The 13,962-nt window shown below is 41.7% G+C and overlaps 1 pseudogene; it reads left to right on the forward strand.

Moving 5' to 3' along the window:
• The first annotated feature begins 6,518 nt into the window (after window positions 1-6,518).
• On the forward strand, window positions 6,519-7,213 carry LOC101359501 (60S ribosomal protein L23a pseudogene; annotated as a pseudogene).
• The last annotated feature ends 6,749 nt before the right edge of the window (window positions 7,214-13,962 follow it).

Consider the following 13,962-nt stretch of genomic DNA (forward strand, 5'->3'; position numbering starts at 1 on the left):
TTTAACAAAGAGAAATTTTATTCTGTCACAGTCTACTAGGCTACCAGTCCAAATTTAGGGTGCCGGCTCCAGGGGAAGGCCTTCTTTCTCTGTCGGCTCCAGAGGAAGGTCCTTGTCATCCATCAGTCTTCCCTTGGTCTGGGAGCAGCATCTCAGTGCAGGAACCTCAGGTCCAAAGGGTGTGCTGTGCTCTAGGTGCTGCTTTCTTGGTGGTACGAGGTACCCCTGTCTATCTGCTTGCTTCTCTCTTTTATATCTCAGAAGAGATTGTAATCTTGTAGACCTCATCGATATAACTCCCAAGAATCCATCTTGTTACATCATAGTGATAACATTTACAACACACAGGGAAATCACATCAAATGACAAAATGGTAGACAATCATACAATACTGGGAATCATGACCTAGCCAAGTTGACAGATATTTTTGGGGGACACAATGCAACCCATGACAGTGATCTAAATAGGGTTTTCATTGGCTGATTTTCAGAAGTAGATAGCCAGGCCTTTCTTCCTAGTCTGTCTTCGTCTGGAAGCGCTGCTGAAATCTGTTCACCATCATAGCAGCATACAAGCCTCCACTGACAGATGGTGGTAGCTGCGCATGAGGTGCACTGGCCAGGAAACACCTCAGCCATAGCAATCTGTTTTCCCTCAAACGTCACAGAGGATTGTTGTTGGTTTTGTTTAGTAAGTTTTTACCAGTCTTTGTTATTTTAAGCTGGGGATTCTGCTTTACATAGAGTTTGCACAGGACAGCCTAATTAATGCTTATTGCCCCACTGAATTTTTATTAATAGTGTCCGCTTTCACTTTCAAAAGTGTTCTGGTTTGAATGATAAATTATGTAGTCACCCTACTTACACACAGTAGCTACCCATTACTTTTCTTCATGCAACTCCTGGGAAGAACTAGTCGTGAACATGGTGCAAGCAACATCCAGGGAAGAGTGAAGATTAGAGTCAGCAAGTTGAGCAGAAGACTCCTGACTGCCCCTGGATGAAGGAACCACTGCTGTTTCATGGCTGTCCTCCTCTGACATGGCCCACGAGACTGAGAATGCCTCCCCATCTTTTCCCAGGCTTGTTCCTTTTCATAACTATGAAGCATTGTTTTTCATCCAAAGTCACACCAAAGCCAACCATGATGCAGCCCATTCTGAACCATTTTAGCAAGAATATAGCAACTAGCATGTTTCCTGTTAGCCTATCCACAGGTTTCTGAATTGCAGTTCTTCAGAATGAGGCCACAGGTGCACAGCTGGGCCATCATACTCCAGAAGCTTTGCCCAGCCCATGAGAATAATACAGCTGAATAATGTTGTCCACTGGCAACAGTGTCTCACTGCTATACCTGTGTATAGTGATAAACTGGCATAGTCCAAACCCAAGGAGCAGGAAGGGAAATTCAGCATGATTTGAAAAACAAAAACAACCTAAGTTCTATTAGTAATAATCCTATACAAAATTAGCCTGGGTCAGAGGTGGTGACTGCACACAGCTGAAATAACCAAATATTTTGCCTAATAGTGGTTGTAGACTCAAATAAGGAAAAGTAGATAAAGAATTAAGTTTCTAAGTCTATTCAACTTAGGAATCTTCTTGAAACACACAAAAATCATGAATGACTCTGGTCATGAGTCATTCATGCATTCTTCTAACGATTTTTAAGAATCACTGATCTGAAAACATTTTAAAAACTATATGTACGAATATTAAGTATAACGATTGACCATCAATTAAATTCATGACACTGTGTTAGGGGCTGTGGGAACAAAAAGACCAGAAAGACATGATTATCTTCATAAAGTGTATGATCTAGGAAGGCAAATTGCAGCAACCCGAATGACTTCCAATGGCTCCCAAGTTGAGCAACAAAAATAAAACAAAAACAACAGTAATATTAGATTATAACTCAAAGAACAAAATAAATATCCTTGAGTTCATACTGATAAATATAAATGACTGAAAAATAAATAGGAAGGAAGAACAACTCTACAGAAAAATTCTAATGAGTATAGAAGGACTTAGAGAAATAGAAAATCACCATTAGAACCTCACAGTAATCATTGCTGCAGGCAACATCCACTGAAAAATAGTAAAGTAGAAGGCCACAGTTTACGGAGAAACAGGATCTATGGATAAGCTCAAAATATCTCCCCTCAAATTTTTATTAGTTATAAAGAGGGAAAATAGTAAGTTTACCGTTGAGAATCCTGGCAGATACCACCTCAGCCAAGTAATCAAGGTTAACATCACCAGTAATAGGACATATCAACATCATGTACCCCCTAATAGGGTGCAGTGACATAAGGCACACCACCTTTGTGGTGTCCTTGTCAAAATGCGTAACCTCAATGTAATCTTGAGAAAACATCAAACAAGCACAAGTTGAGGATCACTCTACAAAATACTTGACCAGTACTCTTCAGAAGTGCTAAGGACATGAAAGACAGGGAAAGACTGAGGACTGTCCAGAACTGAGGAGATTAAGGAGACATGAATGACAGCTAAATGCCATGTGGGGTGCTGGATTAGATCCTGGGACAGAAAACAGGATGTTAATGGAAACACTGATGAAATCTGGATAAGGTCTGTAGTATTTACTACAGACTGTAGGTAATAGTATTTTTTCTTTGTTTTCATTACTGTACTGTGGTTATGTAAATTGTTTACATTAGGGGAAGCTGAGTGAAGGACATGCAAAAACTCTGTACTAATTTTACAACTCTCTCTCAGTCTAAAATGACTTCAAGATAAAAAGTAAAACAAGCAAGTATTAGAAAATTATATGCCCAATAGCTGAAAGTAAAAAACTAAGTGTGACAAGAGATTTGAAAGTGGATTGGAGGGAATAATTCCTTCCACCTGGGGTGGTGGCCAGTGGGATGGAACTAATTGCACCACGGGTGTGAGATGTGGCCTCGAGTGGAGGACAGGGGCCAGGGGATCAGGAATACCTTCTTGGTCAGGGAAGCATTTGACATGGGCCTCAAAGCCTGGGTAGAATTTTTATATGCAGGTGTCTTCATTACCTGGTGCTGTAGTAACAGAAATATTACAAGTGGGTGACTTTAAAGAACAGACATTTATTTTCTCACAGTTCTGGAAGCTAAAAGTCCAAATCAGGGTCTCAGGCATGTCAATTCCTTTTTTGTAGGTAGCCCCAGACATTACTCAGTTCCTTGGCTTGTACTCAATCTTCACATGTCGTGTGTCTTCCCTTCTGTGTGCATGTGTCTTTGTGTCTATACTGCTCTTTATATAACTCAGAAATGATCAGGTTTAGGATTTATCCTACACTGGTATGACCTCAACCAATTTGGTAGATTACATTACATTAGATTGCATTATGGAGGGTAATTAGATTATATTACATTAGATTACATCCACAGGTATAAGGGTTAAGATTCCAACACCTATTTTAGGGGGACACATTTCAATCCATAACAGCTGGTTTGGGGTGGCGAGATAAGGCTTTTATGTGGATGTTCTTTTAAAGGTCTGGACCAAAGCACAAAGGTAGGAAAGTGCAAGAAAAGAGTAAGAGGGTAAGATTACTAGGGACAAAGGCCTTGAAGGGGGATGGAAGAGACCTGTCTGAAAAGGAGCCACGCTGAGGTTGTTGAGAACACTGCTTGGCTGAACAAAGGGAGATTTTCTCTACTGAAGAGTCACAGATGCAGAATCTGAACCCATCCCCATTGGCTCAAGATCGAATGAATACCTATGGGGACAAATTGTTATTTTTAAGGCCTTTGTGGAGGTTGAGGCCTCAGGAAGGGAATAGCCAGGAGACTGATGTCTGCAGAGAGGCAGTTTGAGGCTCTCCATCCCACAGGGGGCATTTATTCTGTGGATATTGAGGTCACTTGGGAAGCAGGTCTGTCCTCAGGGGCTCAGGCCTTTGCTGCTGTCTGCTTTGTGAAGGAAAACTTTGTGAAAATTTATTTTACTTGGATCAGTAATCAGTGCCCACAGAAGCAGCAGTCAAGGAATCAAATGAGTACTGCATTGGGCAAATCTGTTGCAAAAGACCTCTTTAAAGTTCTAAAAAGCAAAGATGTCACTTTGATGACAAAGGTGCATCTGACCCAAGCCATGGTCTTTTCAATTGCCTCATATGCATGCAAAGCTGGGCAATGAAAAGAGAAGACAGAAAAGGAATTGATGTATTTAAATTGTGGTATAGGCAAAGAATATTGAATATACCATAGATTGTCAGAAGAACACAAAAATCAGTGTTAGAAGAAATACAACCAGAATGTTCCTTAGACAAAAGAGTGTTGAAACTTTGTCAGGGAAGACCAATTGCTAGAAAACAGTATCATCTTTGGTAGATTAGAGGGTCAGCAAAAATGAAGGAAACCCGCAATGAGCTGGATTGACACAATGGCCGCAACAATGGACTCAAACATACCAAAGATCATGAAGATGGTGCAGGATCGGGCAACATTTCATTCTGATACACGAGTTGGAGTTGACTTGACAGAAACTAACAACAACAGCTCCCTGCCTCTCTTGTGGCGCAAGAAGGATTCCTGTTTGGATAAGGAACCTTGCCTGCTCAGAGAGAAAACCACTCCTTGTTAGTCTCTCTCACTTTCTGAGAATCAGCCTGTTGACCGACATTGTCACCGGGCCCAGAGGTGCTCAGACAAGACTCTGTGGTCACGCTGAGCATCAGGAGTCCCAGTGGGATGTGTGGTACTTGGCCCACTGCTTCGAGGTCGCAGTGGAAATGCTGCGTCTGAGCTTCTCCCAGGTGTTTGTAAAGCAGGTTGGGATTGGGGATGAATGGTTCTCTAAAAACACGAAATGTCCTGGATTCTTATGTCCTGGCTAGACAACTCCCGCTGGGCCTGTTTGCTGGCCCCGAGTGGTATCAGGAGACATGGGGAATTTCTGACTCATCTTAGCAAGTGACTATGGCCTTTTTGCTGGAAAGCCCAGTCCCAAGGGAAGAAGCCACTGTCACCCAGGTAGGTGTAGTTAGTCACATGGCTCACTGCGATGACAAGTTCAAACAGAACTTTATGGCAGGATGTGATGGAAACCATAACATATGATTCTTGGGAACAGGTTAGTGCTGGGAGGATCTTTGGCTCTGTATTTGAAAAGTCCAACAACAATTACAAAGCTTAACAGCTATGAGGTATACCAGGTATTGGAGAACTTTTGGACTTAGGTTAAACCTGGAGTCTTGAGGACAGAACTTCAGCTTTAAAGAATTTAAGCAATGAGACTGCACCTTACTTAGAAAAGTAAACTCTTAAGCTCTCTGTATATTCAAGTCAGGAGATCAGCCCTCCAGTTAATTAATTTTCTAAAGAAATGGACTTTAGATGTATTGCCACGTTTCTCCTTCCAGGAGTTGACCCCTAGATGCCAAATAAATATCCCCTTGATCTTCTGGAAGGCTAATGTTTTCGCTTGGTCCCATTGTATATAACAGAGATACGTTCTTCATGGAAAGTTGCTGGCAGAGCTCCGAGGGAGCTTAGCCCTGGCCTCAGCTATCCCCCTTCCTCTTTGTAACTGTGATAGGGATTAATGAAATCATAGGGATTAGTATTAGACCTAAACAATCGTGTTGTGTCATGAATGCAGTGTCTTGGCCTTTCTGTGTCCAGGGGGGAGGCAGAAAGCAGTGGTTAATAGGCTTGGAATCTGGACTCGGACTAAGTTTCAAATCCTGGCTCCACCACTTTATAGTTATGTAAGCTGGGGTAAACATCTGTGCGGAGCAGAGATTTTTCTCTCCTTATTGATGAAACGGCATCACAATAGCTCTTTGCAGGATGGTTGTCAGAATTAAATAACACCATGTCTGTAGGTTCTCAGCTCAGTGCTGGCACAGAGAAGGTTCTCAATGTTAGCTCCCTGATGCCTACTGCTGGTGTTTCTCTGCGTCTTCTCAGTGAGGTAGAGATGATCATCTTCACTTTCAAATGAGGACATGGGGTTAAGGAGTCGGCTAGGGATGCAGATGGTAAGTGGTAGAGTGGACTCAGACATGCGAGGTCTGTCTGACTCCAAAGTTCACGCTCTTTCCATGACGCCAGGTAGACTCCCAGAGTCAACAGCACAAGGCCATGTGGGCTTGGAAAGATTGCCACAGTTCTTTGAAGCTCTTTTAAACATCTTAGCCATTTCAAAACCATCACTGGAAAATTCTGTTTGTCAGACATGTGCCCTGCCAGGTAATCCAGCAGTCCAGGAGCTTTTCCTTCGTCTGCCAGCGTGACAAGCTGCCAGGTCCATCTCCAGCTGAATCTCATGCAAGTCATGGTGTTACCAACATTAATTGCAACGATTTTTGGTTAAGATGTCTGATGTGCCAGGCATGGTACTACAAGCCCTACCTCATTTTCTCATTTGATCCTTGCATCAGCCCTGCGAGGAAGGTATTTTTATTCCCATTTCCCTGATAAGGAGTCTGACAATTAGCAGCAGCAGTTGCTGTTGAATTGACTCTGACTCATGGTGACCCCATGTGTGTCAGAGCAGAACTGTGAACCGTAGGGTTTTCAATGACTAATGTTTTGGAAGTAGATCACCAGACCTTTCTTCTGGAATACCTTTGAGTGGACCCAAACCTCTAACCTTTTAGTGAGCAGCTGAGTAACTGTTTATGCCATTCAGGGACTCCCTGAGGATTAGAGAGGTTAAGAATTGGCTCAGTTTTCACCAAGATGGCACCAAAAGTGAAAAAGGAAGCCCCTGTCCCTCCCAAAACCGAAGGCAAAGCCAAGCCTTTGAAGCCAAAAGGCATGCTGAAAGGCATCCCCAGCCACACAAAAAAGAAGATCCACACGTCACCCACCTTCTGATGGCCCCAAGACACTCAGAAGGCAGCCCAAATATCCTTGGAACAGCATCCCCAGGAGAAATAAGGTTGACTATTATGCCATCATCAAATTCCCACTGATCACCGAGTTGGCCATGAAGAAGCTCGAAGATAACAACACACTTGTGCTCATTGTGCGTGTCAAGGCCAACAAGCACCACAGTAAATAGGCTGTGCAGAAGCGCTATGACATTGATGTGGCCAAGGTCAACACCTGATCAAGCCTGATGGAGAGAAGGCGTATGTTCAACTGGCTACTGACTATGATGTTTTGGATGTTGCCAACAAAATTAGGATTATCTAAACTGAGTCCAGCTGCCTAATTCTAAATATGATATTTTTTACCATTAAAAAAAAAAAAAAAGAATTTACTCAAGCTTGTTGAAAGAGCTTATCTGCCCAGCTCCAAAGGCCATGTTCTTTCTACCTGCTATGTTGCCTAACTCAGACAAATCCAGAGAAAACTTTAGTCATTTTCTTTAGCTCTGTGTCCAGGGCTAGTGACTGGATGTTCATGCTCAGACATGGAAAAATGGGTTATAAACCTGACAACCCAACACCACCAGTTGCCATTGAGTCGATTCCGACTTATGGCGACCCATGTGTGTCAGAGTAGAGCTGCTCCGTAGAGTTTTCAATGGCTGATTATTCGGAAGCAGATAGCCAGGGCTTCCTTTCCCAGAGCCTCTGGATGGACTCAAACTGCCAACCTTTCCGTTAACAGCCAAGCGCGTTAAACGTTTGCACCGCCCAGGGACTTCGGAACCCAACAAAGTCCAAGCCTTATGCAGCTTGTAGGAGGTTAGGATTATTTAATGTGTTAACACTGTTACAGATTAAATGGCATCTCCCAGACTCTTTTCTGGGATTGATGATTCTGGAACAAATAATGCAGGAGTCAAAAAAAAAAAAAAAAAGGGTGGAGGGGAGAAATGAAACAAACTGCATAAACGAATAAGCAGCCATTACGCAGAGATACCACAAGACCTTTAGTCTTGGCAGTGCTATTTTACCAAATTTCATAGGGAAAGCTCACTTCTACTAAGAATCTTCCTACTCTAATGCTACTCATGGATATGCAAGCCCTGATTTTTGTGAAGCAATTTACAGTTTTTTTATCTTAAAAAGAAGTCAATTTATGGCCTGAGGATCTTACTTCACCAGCTTGACTAGAGTAAATGATATGAGGTTAAGGAACAGCCTCTGTGACACTGGGATGTGCAAAACCCATGACTAAACCATGCCAGGAGCATTGCTTTGCAGTTGAACTGATTTGTGGCGTCAAGTCCATATATTGGTGGTTGGTTTCCATTTTTGTTGCAACAGCCCATGGATGGGAGCTGGTAGTTACATGTTCTATAGTGTTGAAGAGGTGGGACCTGAGTTATTATTATTTATATGCTATTTCCACAAAATATTTGCATTAATATCACAGGTGAAAAGCTAAGAACTAAATAATTAAGGGAGAGAGAACTGATTCATTGTGTCTTTCCTCTTCTTACTGTTTCTTTGTCTTCCAAGTCATCTTTTTATTGCCTTGATTTTTTATTTTTTCCATTTATAAAATAAGAATGAGATTATATATACATATATATCAGTATATGTGTGTGTGTGTGTGTGTGTGTATGTGTATGGATGGATGTACTTTCTTTTTATTGTGGTATGTATAGAACAAAAAAATGCCATTTCCACATCTTCACATGTACAATTCAGTGACATTAATTATGTTCATCATGTGGTACACCCACCAACACTACACATTCCCCAATTTTTGCTGGTGGACACCCTTACCAGAAGCTCAGTGCCTGTCAGCAGTGTTTCCCTCTTGCCCTTCACTCCTGCCCCTGGTGACTTTGTTCTCTATACATTTGTCTATTCTAGACATTTCATATAAGTTTTTACTACCTTTTATTATAAAACTGTCAAGCATGTACACAAACGTAGGATAGGATAATGACCGCTATGTGCTCATTAACCTGTCTTCAACACCTGTACCCCCCATTTAGTCTGCACCAGAGTATTTTGAAACAAATACTTCAAGTTACCTGTAAATATCTATAAATACTTCAGTATCAATCTTTAAAAGATAAGAACTCTCTTTTTAAACACAATATGATTATCATGCCTAAAAAAATCAACAATTGTTCTTTATTATTGACTAGTGTTCATATTTCCTTGAAGTCTTACACATTTATTTTCAGTTTTACTGAAGTATAATTTGCAAACTATAAACTTGACCCATTGTAAGTTTACAGATTGATTTTTAGTAAATTTATGCAGTTCTGCCAAAATCACCATAATCCAGCTTTAGACCACGTACATTTTTAATCTACCACCCATCTGTCAGTTTGTTGGACTGTGGTGGCTTGTGTGTTGCTGTGATGCTGGAAGCTATGCCACTGGTATTTGAAATACCAGCAGGGTGACCTATGGTGGACAGGTTTCAGTGGTGCTTCCAGACTAAGACAGACTAGGAAGAAAGGCGAGGTGATCTACTTCCAAAAATTAGCCAATGAAAACCCTGTGGACCACAGAATATTGTCACATAGTGCTGGAAGATCGCTCAGGACAGGGCAATGTTTTATTCTGTTAGGCATAAGTCACCATGAGTCAGAGCCAACTGGAAGACAACTACTAACAACAACAACAACACAATTTTTAATGGTTTATTTGCATCAGGATGTTACTAGGATCCATACGTTGTGATTGGTTGAGTCTTTTAAGCCTCTTTTACTCTAGGTTCACTCTCTCTTTCTCTCTTTTCTTGGTATGTCTTTTTTTTTTTTTTTCAGTGAAGAAATGGGCTATTTGTCTATAGAGTTTCCCAAAGTCTAGATTTTGCCAACTGCATCATTGTGGTGTCGTTTAACATGTCCATCTCTCCTGTATTTCCTGTAAATTGGTTGTTGGGTTTAGAGGCTCAATCAGATTCAGGTTCAATTTTTATTTGCAAAATTACATCACAGATGGTGTAGTGTACTTCCAGTAGGATGCTATAGTGTGTGCTTTTCTCTTTTTGTAATGTTAGCAACATTTGATGATTATTGTCTAAATCCATTATTTCGTTAGAGGTTGCCAAATGGTGGCTTTCTAAGCTTATCTTTCCTTCTTCCTTTATTAACTGGATTACTTATCTAAAGAGAAACTTCTCTTAAACCATTCAGTTATGCTAAGTTTTTATCTGTATATGGAAGGCAAGATAAATGATTAATTCTTTCCTTTATTTACCATTTTTCAAAATAGCCAGTTGATTCCCCAGCATCATCCAAAGGCAACCGATGAGTTTTTTTTCTTTCCTCTAGTGTCATTATAAAGTCATAGATCTGAGCATACTTGATGTGTTTCAATCTGTTGTGCTGATTATTCTTTCATGCTTAAATTGTTCCATCTTTGGCCGGTGGGAATCTAATTAAGTTGGCTCCTCACTTCTTTTGGACATAACTCTAGTAGTCTTTGATAGCTTCTTTGCTTTGTCATATGACGAAAATTTCCAGACTTGTCTAGCACATTCTGGAATTAGTCATTTCTTCAAGGAGTACATTTTCCTTTCAGTAGAAAATTATATTTAGAGACCACAGCCTGGGTGCTAGGGGGTTCATTAATTGAGTAGGTCATTTTTCACTATGGATTTTAGTAGATGGAGTCTGTGATAGTTAAGATTGTATGTCCACTTGGCTAGGCCATTATTCTCAGTGTTTTAGCAGTTGTATAATGTTGTGATCACCCCCATGATGTAATCTGCTGAGTGGTGCTCGCGGAGGTGGGGCCTGCAGCAGCAGAGAAACGTCAGTGGCAGAGAACCAACAGCAGCAGAACCAGGAGACCAGCGCGGGATGGTGCTGGAGCCAACCCACGGAGCAAGAGAACTGAGTGCCTGTGCGCAGGAGGCTTCCTGGTGGAGTGCGGTGCCTCTGGGTACTTATAGGTGGAGCTAGGCTTGCCGACCCATGGGGCGAGAGAGCTGAGTGCCTGTGTGCACGAGGCTTTCTGGTGGAGTGGGGTGCTTCCGGGCACTTACCGGTGGAGCTACAGAGCTTTGGAACAATTGCCCCAGCAGGGAAGATGTGAGTGTGAGGCCCGAGGAGCCCAGAGGCCAAGAAACCAGAAAACAAGCTGAAGAGACAAGGGACACAAGAAGCTGAGCTGCCTCGGTCTCAAAAGGTATGGCCATGACCCCGGGGGTTTCAAAGGGTGGATCCATAGCCTCTGGTGTTTCTAAGGGTGGAGTTGTCACTCCGATGGAGTAGGAGAATGGTGCGCCTAAAGCCAAGGGAGCAGAGTTGCTGTCCCAGTGGGCCAATGGGCCTCCACTCAGAATCCAGAGACTGTGGCCAATACCTAGATTCTGGAGGGCAGGGCTATTGTGTAAATTGTCTCAGAGAACAGAGGATTATTTTCAAAGCCTTGAGGGCTAATATAATGCGTTCTGCTGACTTGCTTGGTGCCTGTTATCACTTCTTTTCCTCTAGTTTCTTCCATTTGTAATGGAAATGTCTAGCTTATGCCTGTTTTGCCATTGTACCTTTGGAAGCAAATAACTTGTATTCTAGATTTCACAGATGAAGAGGAATTTTTGGATTTTGGACTTGGAGTTAAGACTTCTGCTATGTTGTGATGGGGTGAAAATGTTTTCCATGTTGCAAGGATGTGATTTTTGGGGGGCCGAAGGGTGGAATGTCATGGTTTAATTATGTCTCCCCCCAAAATGTGTGTATCAGTTTGGCTGGGCCATGATTCCCAGAATTGGGTGGTTGGCCTCCATTTTGTGATTGTAATTTTATGTTAAAGAGGATTAGGGTGGGATTGTAACACCACCTTTACCCAGGTCACATCCCTTATCCAGTGTAAAGGGAGTTTCCCCGGGGTGTGGCTTGCACCACCTTTTATCTCTCAAGAGATAAAAGGAAAGGGAAGCAATCAGAGAGTTGAGGACCCCATACTATCAAGAAAGCAGTGCCAGGAGCAAAGCGTGTCCTTTGGACCGGGGTCCCTGTGCAGAGAAGCTCCTAGTCCAGGGGAGCACTGAAGAGAAGAAGGCGACAGAGAGAAAAAGCCTTCCCCTGGAGTTGATGCCCTGAATTTGGACTTTTAGCCTACTTTGACTGTAAGGAAATAAACTTCTCTTTGTTAAAACTATCCACTTGTGGTATTTCTGTTATAGCAGCACTAGATGACTAAGACAGAGTCCCAGGGTGATGCAAACAGTAATGTACTTGGCTGCTAACCAAAAGGCTGGAGGTTCCAGTCCACCTAGAAGTACTTCGGAAGGAAGGCCTGGTGATCTACTTCTTTTTTTCTTTTTGAACATTTTATTGTGTTTTAGGTGAAAGTTTACACAGCAAATTAGTTTCGCATTTAACAATTCATACACAAATTGTTCCATGACATTGGTTGCTGTTATGGATTAAATTGTGTCCCCCAAAAATATGTGTCAACTTGACTAGGCCATGATTCCCAGTGTTGTGTAATTGTCCACCATTTTGTCATCTGATGTGATTTTCCTATGTGTTGTAAATCCTACCTCTATAATACTAATGAGGCAGGATTAGTGCCAGTTATGTTAATGAGGCAGGACTCAATCTACAAGATTAGGTTGTATCTTGAGCCAATCTCTTTTGATATATAAAAAGAGAGAAGCCAGCAGAGAGACAGAGGGACCTCATGCCGCCAAGAATGAAGAACCAGGAGGGGAGTACATCCTTTGGACCTGGGGTCCCTGTGCTGAGATACTCCTAGACCAGGGGAAGATTGATGACAAAGACTTTCCTCTAGAGCCAACAGAGAAAGAAAGTCTTCCCCTGGAGCTGGTGCCCTGGATTCAGACTTCAAGCCTCCTAGATGGTAAAAGAATACATTTCTGTTAAAGCCCTCCACTGTGGTATTTCTGTTACAGCAGCACTAGATAACTAAGACAGTTGCTATCCCCACAATGTGTCAGCACTCTCCCCATTTCCACCTAGCCTTCCCTGTTTCCATCCCTCAAGTTTCCCTGCCCCTCCTTGCCTTCTCATCTTTGCTTTTGGGCAAATGTTGTCCATTTGGTCTCCTGTAGTTGATTGTTCTAAAGAGCACATTCCTCAAAGGTGTTATTGTTTATTTTGTAGGCCAATCTATTATTTGGCTGAAAGGTGACCTCTGGGAGTGTCTTCAGTTCCAGGTTAAAAGGATGTCTTAGGGTGATAGTCTCGGAGATTCCTCCAGTCTCTATCAGTACAGTAAGTTTGTTTTTTTTTATGAATTTGAGTTTTGTTCCACTTTTTCTCCCATTCTAACTGGCACCTTCTATTGTGTTCCTGGTCAGAATGGTGTGTAGTGGTAGCTGGGTACCATCTAGTTCTTCTGGTCTCAGGCTAGAGGAGGCTGTTGTTCATGTGGCCATTAGTCCTGTGGACTAATTTCTTCCTTGAGTCTTTGGTTTCCTTCACTCTCCTTTGCTCTAGACAGGAAGAGGCCAATAGCTGTATCTTAGATGGCTGCTCGCAAGATTTTAAGACCCCAGGTGCTTCTCACCAAACTAGGATTATCTTTATAAACCATGTTATGCCAATTGACCTATATGCTGGTGACTTACTTCTGAAAAATCAGCCATCAAGAATCCTGTAGAACACAGTTCTACTCTGACACGCCTGGTATTGCCATGAGTCAAAGTTTACTGGATGGCAACTGGTTGTTTTTGTTGTTGTTTATAATAGACAAAGCTAGGAAAAAAAAAAGTTTAAAATGAAAAACATCATTAGTTCATACAGTTGCTTCCAATTCAAATTCAGGCGCATAGAGCTTTTATTTAACCTAATTGATCTTACATCGGTATCTCCTTCCTCCGAAAATTTTCATTTTCAACCACACTAATATAACCACTTATTTGCTTTTTATCAGCACACATAGAAATCTTGGAATAACCATAGCACCACTACTATACTACTTCAAACAATATGCTTACTGAGAACAGTTTAAGCTTAAAAAAAATTTTTTTTTTAATTACTCCTTCAGGGATATTCTATTAAGTAGTGTCCAATAGCGTTACTGAATTTTAAAGTCTCTTAGGAATAATCTCTTTGTTTTGTTATTATTCCACCAATAAGATACACATTTGGATTTATTTGCTTTGTTTTA

This window comes from Trichechus manatus, unplaced genomic scaffold (assembly GCF_000243295.1).
Source record: "Trichechus manatus latirostris isolate Lorelei unplaced genomic scaffold, TriManLat1.0 scaffold00205, whole genome shotgun sequence".
NCBI lineage: Eukaryota > Metazoa > Chordata > Mammalia > Sirenia > Trichechidae > Trichechus > Trichechus manatus.